The sequence below is a fragment of the Lethenteron reissneri genome, unplaced genomic scaffold, assembly GCF_015708825.2.
Source record: "Lethenteron reissneri isolate LAM-NWPU_2019-01 unplaced genomic scaffold, ASM1570882v1 scaffold_1639, whole genome shotgun sequence".
Classification (NCBI taxonomy): domain Eukaryota; kingdom Metazoa; phylum Chordata; class Hyperoartia; order Petromyzontiformes; family Petromyzontidae; genus Lethenteron; species Lethenteron reissneri.
The window spans coordinates 3,120,989-3,130,904 of NW_026891376.1; positions in this window are offsets into that span (position 1 = coordinate 3,120,989).

Sequence of the window (9,916 nt, forward strand, 5' to 3'; positions counted from 1 at the left end):
ATCAGCGATCAGTGGTCGATGTCTCTCTGGAGTCGATGATCAGTGATCAGCAGTCGATGTCTCTCTGTAGTCGATTATCAGCGATCAGTGGTCGATGTCTCTCTGTAGTCGATGATCAGTGATCAGTGGTCGATGTCTCTCTGGAGTCGATGATCAGTGATCAGTGGTCGATGTCTCTCTGGAGTCGATTATCAGCGATCAGCGGTCGATGTCTCTCTGTAGTCGATGATCAGCGGTCGATGTCTCTCTGGAGTCGATGATCAGCGATCAGCGGTCGATGTCTCTCCGGAGTCGATGATCAGTGATCAGCGGTCGATGTCTCTCTGGAGTCGATGATCAGCGATCAGCGGTCGATGTCTCTCTGGAGTCGATGATCAGCGATCAGCGGTCGATGTCTCTCTGGAGTCGATGATCAGTGATCAGCGGTCGATGTCTCTCTGGAGTCGATGATCAGCAATCAGCGGTCGATGTCTCTCTGGAGTCGATGATCAACGATCAGCGGTCGATGTCTCTCTGGAGTCGATGATCAGCGATCAGCGGTCGATGTCTCTCTGGAGTCGATTATCAGCGATCAGCGGTCGATGTCTCTCTGGAGTCGATGATCAGCGATCAGTGGTCGATGTCTCTCTGGAGTCGATGATCAGCGATCAGCGGTCGATGTCTCTCTGGAGTCGATGATCAGTGATCAGCGGTCGATGTCTCTCTGGAGTCGATGATCAGTGATCAGCGGTCGATGTCTCTCTGGAGTCGATTATCAGCGATCAGCGGTCGATGTCTCTCTGGAGTCGATGATCAGCGATCAGCGGTCGATGTCTCTCTGGAGTCGATTATCAGCGATCAGCGGTCGATGTCTCTCTGGAGTCGATGATCAGTGATCAGCGGTCGATGTCTCTCTGGAGTCGATTATCAGCGATCAGCGGTCGATGTCTCTCTGGAGTCGATGATCAGTGATCAGCGGTCGATGTCTCTCTGGAGTCGATGATCAGTGATCAGCGGTCGATGTCTCTCTGGAGTCGATTATCAGCGATCAGCGGTCGATGTCTCTCTGGAGTCGATGATCAGCGATCAGCGGTCGATGTCTCTCTGGAGTCGATTATCAGCGATCAGCGGTCGATGTCTCTCTGGAGTCGATGATCAGTGATCAGCGGTCGATGTCTCTCTGGAGTCGATTATCAGCGATCAGCGGTCGATGTCTCTCTGGAGTCGATGATCAGCGATCAGCGGTCGATGTCTCTCTGTAGTCGATGATCAGCGATCAGCAGTTGATGTCTCTCTGCTCACGGTCGATGATCAGCGGGAGTGAGTGGGTAAGTTAGTGGGTAGGTGGGTGGGTGACTGAGTGGGTGGGCGAATGAGTGGGTGGGCGAGTGAGTGGGCGAGTGAGTGGGTTAGTTAGTGGGTAGGTAGGTGGGCGAGTAAGTGGGTGGGCGAATGAGTGGCTGGGTGAGTGAGTGGGTGGGTTAGTTAGCGAGTGGGTGACTGAGTGTGCTAGCGAGTGGCTGGGCGAGCGGCATCCACCGCCACTTCCCCACCCACTTTAATCGCTGTCAAACCCATCCTCGTCATCAAACACAACTCCATAGTCGGTGATCAACACCTTCGCCCTCTCCCTCCTGGGCACCTGCAGCTGGGCGATGGTTTGGCCCTGCATGTTCCCCACACGCATCGAGAAGCCCGTGAACTTCAACTTGACCGTGCCCCTGGCGGGAATGGTTATGGGCGGAGAGCTGTGGGTAAACACCACCCGGGGCTCGTTCGTCGTGTTCTTGATCTTGGTCGTCATCTTTGAAGTGTTCGCGGTACCACTTCTTCTCTCTCTGCGTGTGTGTCTCTCTCGCGCGTCCCGCCGGTATTTAAGGGCGGCCGGTGTGTGTGTGTGCGTGTGTGTGTGCGTGGGCGTGTGTGCGCGTGCATGTGTGTGTGGGTGTGTGGGCGTGATCACGATATCCGACCCGCCATAAAAATGTTATAAGATTTTGCTGACCATTCCGTGGAGGTGTTTGGCGCGGGGGGGGGGGCGAGGGGGGGGGTGAGAGGGGAGGGGAAATCCGTCGGTTATCCCCCTGCGGGGCAACGTAGGGGGATATCGGAAGAAGTCACCCCCTGTGAGACATCTCCTTTACCAGTGGCAAAATATAGTAATTGCCACTGGTAAAGGAGATGTCTCATAGTGTAAATGCTTACCCCGAGCTCTCAATGCTCTGAAAGTGCACTGTTTTTGAGTTGTACGCCTTTTGGCGTCATCTGGTCCAACACCAATGGAGACTAGGCTCTAAGAAAAGCTGTCTCGGTTGTGCACCAATCAACTTCAAGGACAGTGCATATCATTATCAGAGTGGTTTCTTTTTGTTTGCATTTTTACTGCTTGTGTTGTGGTTATTGCAAACATAATGCCTTGTATAAAGGTGTCAGTTTTTTGTACCAGTTGAAAGGGTAAACACCTATTACTAAGTCACCCACTGTGAGTGGCCTGGATGAGGTGTTCCATCTGTTGGGGGGAGTACGGAAGGCGATCCAGACAGAGTCTGAGACCAGGAACGGCACCGGGCATTGATGATCTCCCAAGCGAAATGCTGAGGGAGGGTGGCGTTTGTGCACAGACTGCCCTATATGACATCATAATAACAGTCTGGACCACTGGACGGGTTCTGCAGGATTGGAAGGATGCCCTGGTGCCCCCCCTCTTTAAGAAGGGGGACCGCACAGACTGTAACAACTACAGGGGCATCTCACTCCTCAGTGTGAGGCCGGGAAAGGTCCTGGCAAGGATTATTTAACATCGCCTTGCTAGGCACGCTGAGGAGAGGCTTGCGGAGCCCCAAAGCGGTTTAAGGAAAGGGCGGTCCTGCACAGATGCCATATTCTCTGTCCATCTGCTACAGCAGATGTGTGGGGAATTCCAACAAGACCTACATCTTTGCTTTATTGACCAGGCCTATGATACGATCAATAGGCCTGGGCTCTGGGTTGTTCGGTGAGCAGGCCCGGGTAAAACAACGTGGCCGGGAGTCGGAGCCATTCCCTGTTCACCATGGGGTGTGACAGGGATGTCCTCTGGCTCCCACATTATGTAACATCTATTTTGACCATGTAGTTCGTGAAGCCTTCAATAGTTGTACCCGGAGGAATCTCCATATGGTACAGATACAATGGGAGGCTGATCGATGCCCGTGTGCAGTCAAGGGATGGCTCCCTATTGCTCAACCATGTTATATATGCCGATGATGTGGTGATTTCTGCTCACTCAGAGGAGGAGTTGGAGGCGCTGCTGCTGAACCTGGAGGTGGGGCCTTACCGTCAGCCCCACCAAAACTAAGCACCAGCCTGGATATTTTGTGCCATCGGACACTCCAACCCCACGATTCCCAATCGGTGATGGGGCAGTTGTGGAGAGAGTGGAGAGTTTCCCATACCTGGGTGGTGTGCTCATGACCGGCTCCGGTTTGACAGCAGAGGTCTCATTCCGAATCAGTCGAGCGGTAATATATTATAAACGGTGGCGTAACGCTGTGCAAAAGCTACCTGGTCTGTCGCTCCGCACGAAGCTTCAGGTCTTCTCGGCCACAGGCATTCCTTCCCTTCTCTACGCTTGCGAAACGTGGACCCCTCTCGTGGAATATCTTCGCCAGTTAGAAACATTGTGGCTGGCCTGCCTATGATCCATCCTGGGTTTAACCAGCAGGCTGGATTGTGTGAGGAGCTCACAAATCCTTGATAGATCTGGACCATCGGTGAGCTCCTCTGGCAGGCAAGGCTGCGTTGGCTGGGTCATGTAACCCGCATGCCCAGCCACCGCATGCCCAAACAGCTTTTGTTCGGCCGGATCGAGGGGGCTAAACTGACGCGGCACGGGCTAGAGAAGAGATGGAGTGATGTGGTACAGGAGGACGTGGAGCTGAGTGGACTTGCCGATGACCGGTACCAACGGTGTCAAGATAGGCCTCTGTGGAGGAGGCTCGTGAAGGACGCTGCTACTGGACAGTGCCAGGCTAGATGCACCGTGAGGTTACTGGGCAGTTGGAGGCAGTCGCCCTCCAGCAACAACGAAGCACAGAGGAGCGACGCTCACAACAACGAGCGGAGCGCCGGGTGGGTAAAACACAGCGAGTTGGCACAGTAGGGGGCACAGGTGGTGCATCGGCCATGAGTCATCTCAGTCAGTGGATCCATGGCACCTGCGAGGTTTGTCCCGTGACCTCCTGCCAGCTGGTGTTCGACATTTCACGTGGTTTTAATGTGTACCTAGCCTGGCACAGGCGCCGTAGAGACGTTACCGCCACTTAGTGGAACCGAGCGTGTTGTTGGGTGAATGATTCCGTGGATGAGTGAGTGAATGAGTGGATGGAACAGTGAGTGGCTGGGTGAGTGAACGAGTGAGTGAGTGAGTTATTGTGTGAATGAGTCGGTGAGTGAGTGAGTGATTATTGAGTGAATGAGTGGATGGGTGAGTGAGTGTCTGAGTGAGTTAATGTGTGATTGAGTAGCTGAGTGGATGAGTGAGTGTACGAGTGAGTGAGTGAGTTATTGTGTGAATGAGTCGGTGGGTGACTGAATGAGTGACTGTGTGAGTGAATGAGTGGGTGGGTCAATGAGTGGCTGATTGAGTGAATGTGTGATTGAGTCGCTGAGTGAGTCACTGAGTGGATGAGTGAGTGAGTGAGTGACCGAGCGGGTGGGTGGGTGAGTGAATGCATGAGTGAGTGGCTGAGTGAGTGACTGAGTGACTAAGTGAGTGACCGAGTGAGTGAATGAGTGAGAAGGTGAGTGTGCGTGTGTCCGTGCCGTGCCCTTCATAGGGGCTGGTGACTTGCGAGCAGCACTTGCCCGTGCAGCCCACGATGTAAGCCTACACGGGGGATCTTTGTCTTTGGAGTTGGAAGTGGGAGTTTGTTCAGCTTGACAATTAGGTCTCGTAAAGTCGTAAAATCGTTGACATTCTGACCCAACCCTTTACAAGAAACGCGTGACCCCCACTCCCATAGCCCCCACCCCCATAGCCCCCACTCCCATAGCCCCCACTCCCATAACCCCCACTCCCATAACCCCCACTCCCATAACCTCCACTCCCATAACCCCCACTCCCATAACCCCCACTCCCATAACCCCCACTCCCACAACCCCCACTCCCATAACCCCCACTCCCATAACCCCCACTCCCATAACCCCCACTCCCATAACCCCCGCTCCTATAACCCCCACTCCCATAACCCCCACTCCCATAACCCCACTCCCACAACCCCACTCCCATAACCCCCACTCCCATAACCCCACTCCCACAACCCCCACTCCCATAACCCACTCCCACAACCCCCACTCCCACAACCCCACTCCCATAACCCCACTCCCATAACCCCACTCCCACAACCCCACTCCTATAACCCCCACTCCCACAACCCCCACTCCCATAACCCCCACTCCCACAACCCCCACTCCCATAACCCCACTCCCACAACCCCACTCCCATAACCCCACTCCCATAACCCCCACTCCCATAACCCCCACTCCCACAACCCCCACTCCATAACCCCCACTCCCATAACCCCCACTCCCACAACCCCCACTCCCACAACCCCCACTCCCACAACCCCCACTCCATAAACCCCACTCCCATAACCCCCACTCCCATAACCCCCACCCCATAACCCCCACTCCTATACCCCCACTCCCACAACCCCACTCCCCACAACCCCACTCCCACAACACCCACTCCCCTAACCCCCACTCCCACAACCCCACTACCCATAACCCCCACTCCCACAACCCCCACTCCCATAACACCCCCACTCCCATAACCCCCACTCCCACAACCCCCACTCCCACAACCCCCACTCCCACAACCCCCACTCCCATAACCCCCACTCCCATAACCCCCCTCCCATAACCCCCACTCCTATAACCCCCCACTCCCACAACCCCCCCACTCCCACAACCCCACTCCCACAACCCCCACTTCCCATAACCCCCACTACCACAAACCCCCACTCCCATAACCCCCACTCCCACAACCCCCACTACCATAACCCCCACTTCCCATACCCCCCACTCCCACAACCCCCCCCCCCCACTCCCACAACCCCCACTCCCACAACCCCCACTCCCATACCCCCACTCCCACACCCCACCTCCCATTAACCCCCACTCCCACAACCCCCACTCCCATAACCCCCACTCCCACAACCCCCACTCCCACAACCCCCACTCCCCAACCCCCACTCCCACAACCCCCACTCCCATAACCCCCACTCCCACAACCCCCACTCCCACAACCCCCACTCCCCACAACCCCCACTCCCATAACCCCCACTCCATAACCCCCACTCCCACAACCCCCACTCCCACAACCCCACTCCCATAAACCCCCACTCCCACAACCCCCACTCCCATAACCCCACTCCCACAACCCCCACTCCCACAACCCCCACTCCCACAACCCCCACTCCCATAACCCCCACTCCCACAACCCCCACTCCCACAACCCCCACTCCCATAACCCCACTCCCACAACCCCCACTCCCAACCCCCACTCCCATAACCCCACTCCCACAACCCCCACTCCCATAACCCCCACTCCCATAACCCCCACTCCCACAACCCCCACTCCCATAACCCCCACTCCCACAACCCCCCCACTCCCACAACCCTCACTCCCATAACCCCCACTCCCACAACCCCCACTCCCATAACCCCCACTCCCATAACCCCACTCCCATAACCCCACTCCCATAACCCCCACTCCCATAACCCCCACTCCCACAACCCCCACTCCCACAACCCCCACTCCCCAACCCCCCACTCCCATAACCCCCCTCCCTAACCCCACTCCCCAACCCCCACTCCCACAACCCCCACTCCCACAACCCCCACTCCCATAACCCCCACTCCCATACCCCCCTCCCATAACCCCCACTCCCATAACCCCCACTCCCATAACCCCCTCCCATAACCCCCACTCCCACAACCCCCACTCCCATAACCCCCACTCCCATAACCCCCACTCCCTAACCCCCACTCCCACAACCCCCACTCCACAACCCCCACTCCCATAACCCCACTCCCATAACCCCTCCCATAACCCCCCTCCCATACCCCCACTCCCATAACCCCCGCTCCCATAACCCCACTCCCATAACCCCACTCCCATAACCCCCACTCCCATAACCCCCACTCCCATACCCCCACTCCCACAACCCCCACTCCCATAACCCCACTCCCATAACCCCCACTCCCATAACCCCCCCCTCCCACAACCCCCACTCCCACAACCCCCACTCCCACAACCCCCACTCCCACAACCCCCACTCCCACAACCCCCACTCCCATAACCCCCACTCCATAACCCCCCACTCCACAACCCCCCACTCCCACAACCCCACTCCCACAACCCCACTCCCATAACCCCCACTCCCATAACCCCCACTCCCACAACCCCCACTCCCATAACCCCCACTCCCATAACCCCCACTCCCATAACCCCCACTCCCACAACCCCCACTCCCACAACCCCCACTCCTACAACCCCCACTCCCACAACCCCCACTCCCATAACCCCCACTCCTACAACCCCACTCCCACAACCCCCACTCCCACAACCCCACTCCCATAACCCCCACTCCCACAACCCCCACTCCCACAACCCCCACTCCCATAACCCCACTCCCATAACCCCCACTCCCACAACCCCCACTCCCACAACCCCCACTCCCATAACCCCCACTCCATAACCCCCACTCCCATAACCCCACTCCCATAACCCCCACTCCTACAACCCCCACTCCCATAACCCCCACTCCCATAACCCCCACTCCCACAACCCCACTCCCATAACCCCACTCCCATAACCCCACTCCCATAACCCCACTCCCATAACCCCCACTCCCACAACCCCCACTCCCATAACCCCCACTCCCCATAACCCCCACTCCCATAACCCCCACTCCCACAACCCCACTCCTACAACCCCCACTCCCACAACCCCACTCCCATAACCCCCACTCCCATAACCCCCACTCCCACAACCCCCACTCCCATAACCCCCACTCCCACAACCCCCACTCCCATAACCCCCACTCCAACAACCCCCACTCCCACAACCCCCACTCCCATAACCCCCACTCCCACAACCCCCACTCCCATAACCCCCACTCCCATAACCCCCACTCCAACAACCCCCACTCCAACAACCCCCACTCCAACAACCCCCACTCCCACAACCCCCACTCCCATAACCCCCACTCCAACAACCCCACTCCCATAACCCCCACTCCAACAACCCCCACTCCCATAACCCCCACTCCCACAACCCCCACTCCCATAGCCTTCACTGCCAATGTACGGTCATGGGAGGGTTACGACTCATTGAGCCTCACAGAGACCCACAGAGATAGATAGAGATCACAACCACCACCACAACCACCACCACCACCACAAACACCACCATCCCCACCACCACCATCACTAATATCATCATCACCACCACCATCACCACCATCACCACCACCATCATCACCACCATAAACATCATCATCACCACCACCATCACCACCATCACCACCATCACCACCATCACTAACATCATCATCATCACCACCATCACCACCATCACCACCATCACCACCACCATAACCACCATCACCACCACCGTCAACACCATCACCACCAGCATCACCACCATCACTAACATCATCATCACCACCACCATCACCACCATAACCACCACCATTACCAACATCATCATCATCACCACCATCACCACCATCACCATCACCACCATCATCATCACCACCACCATCACCACCACTACCACCATAACCACCACCATCACCATCACCACCACCATCATCACCACCACCACCATAACCCCCACCACCACCGCCATCAACACCACCACCATCACCACCACCGTCAACACCATCACCACCACCACCATCACCACCATCACCACCATCACTACCATCACCACCACCATCACCACCACCAATAATACCACCACCACCACGAGCATCAACACCACCACCATCACCACGACCATAAACACCACCATCAATACGACCACCATCAACACCACCATCAATACGACCACCATCACCACCATCACCATCACAATCACCACCATCACTATCATCACCACCACCACCACAACCACCATCACCCACTCACCCAGCCACTTCTCTTCCCATAAGTTGTAAAAACAAGTTGGTCAGTAAACAAAACGTGAACTTTGCAGTGTCTGAGTAATCACTTATACACCACCATCACCACCACCACCACCATCACCACCACCACCACTATCACTAACATCATCATCATCACCACCACCACCACCACCATAACCAACATCATCATCATCATCACCACCACCATCACCACCATCACCAACATCATCATTATCATCATCACCACCACCATAACCACCACCATCATCACCACCACCAACACCACCAACACCATCACCACCATCATCACCATCATCATCACCACCACCACCATCATCATCATCACCTCTCCCACCACCACCACCATTACCACCACTATCACCACCAATGACTGAGTGGCTGAGTAAGTGACTGAGTGGCTGAGTGAATGGCTGAGTAGCTGAGTGAGTTACTGAGGGAATGAGTGAGTGGCTGAGTGAGTGGCTGAGTGAGTGACTGAATGGATGAGTGAGTGGCTGAGTGGCTGAGTGAGTGGCTGAGTGAGTTAGTGGATGAGTGAGTGGCTGAGTGGCTGAGTAATTGAGTGAGTGGCTGAGTGGATGGCTGAGTAGCTGAGTGAGTTACTGAGGGAATGAGTGAGTGGCTGAGTGAGTGGCTCAGTGAGTGACTGAATGGATGAGTGAGTGGTTGAGTGGCTGAGTGAGTGGCTGAGTGAGTGAGTGGATGAGTGAGTGGCTGAGTGGCTGAGTAATTGAGCGAGTGGC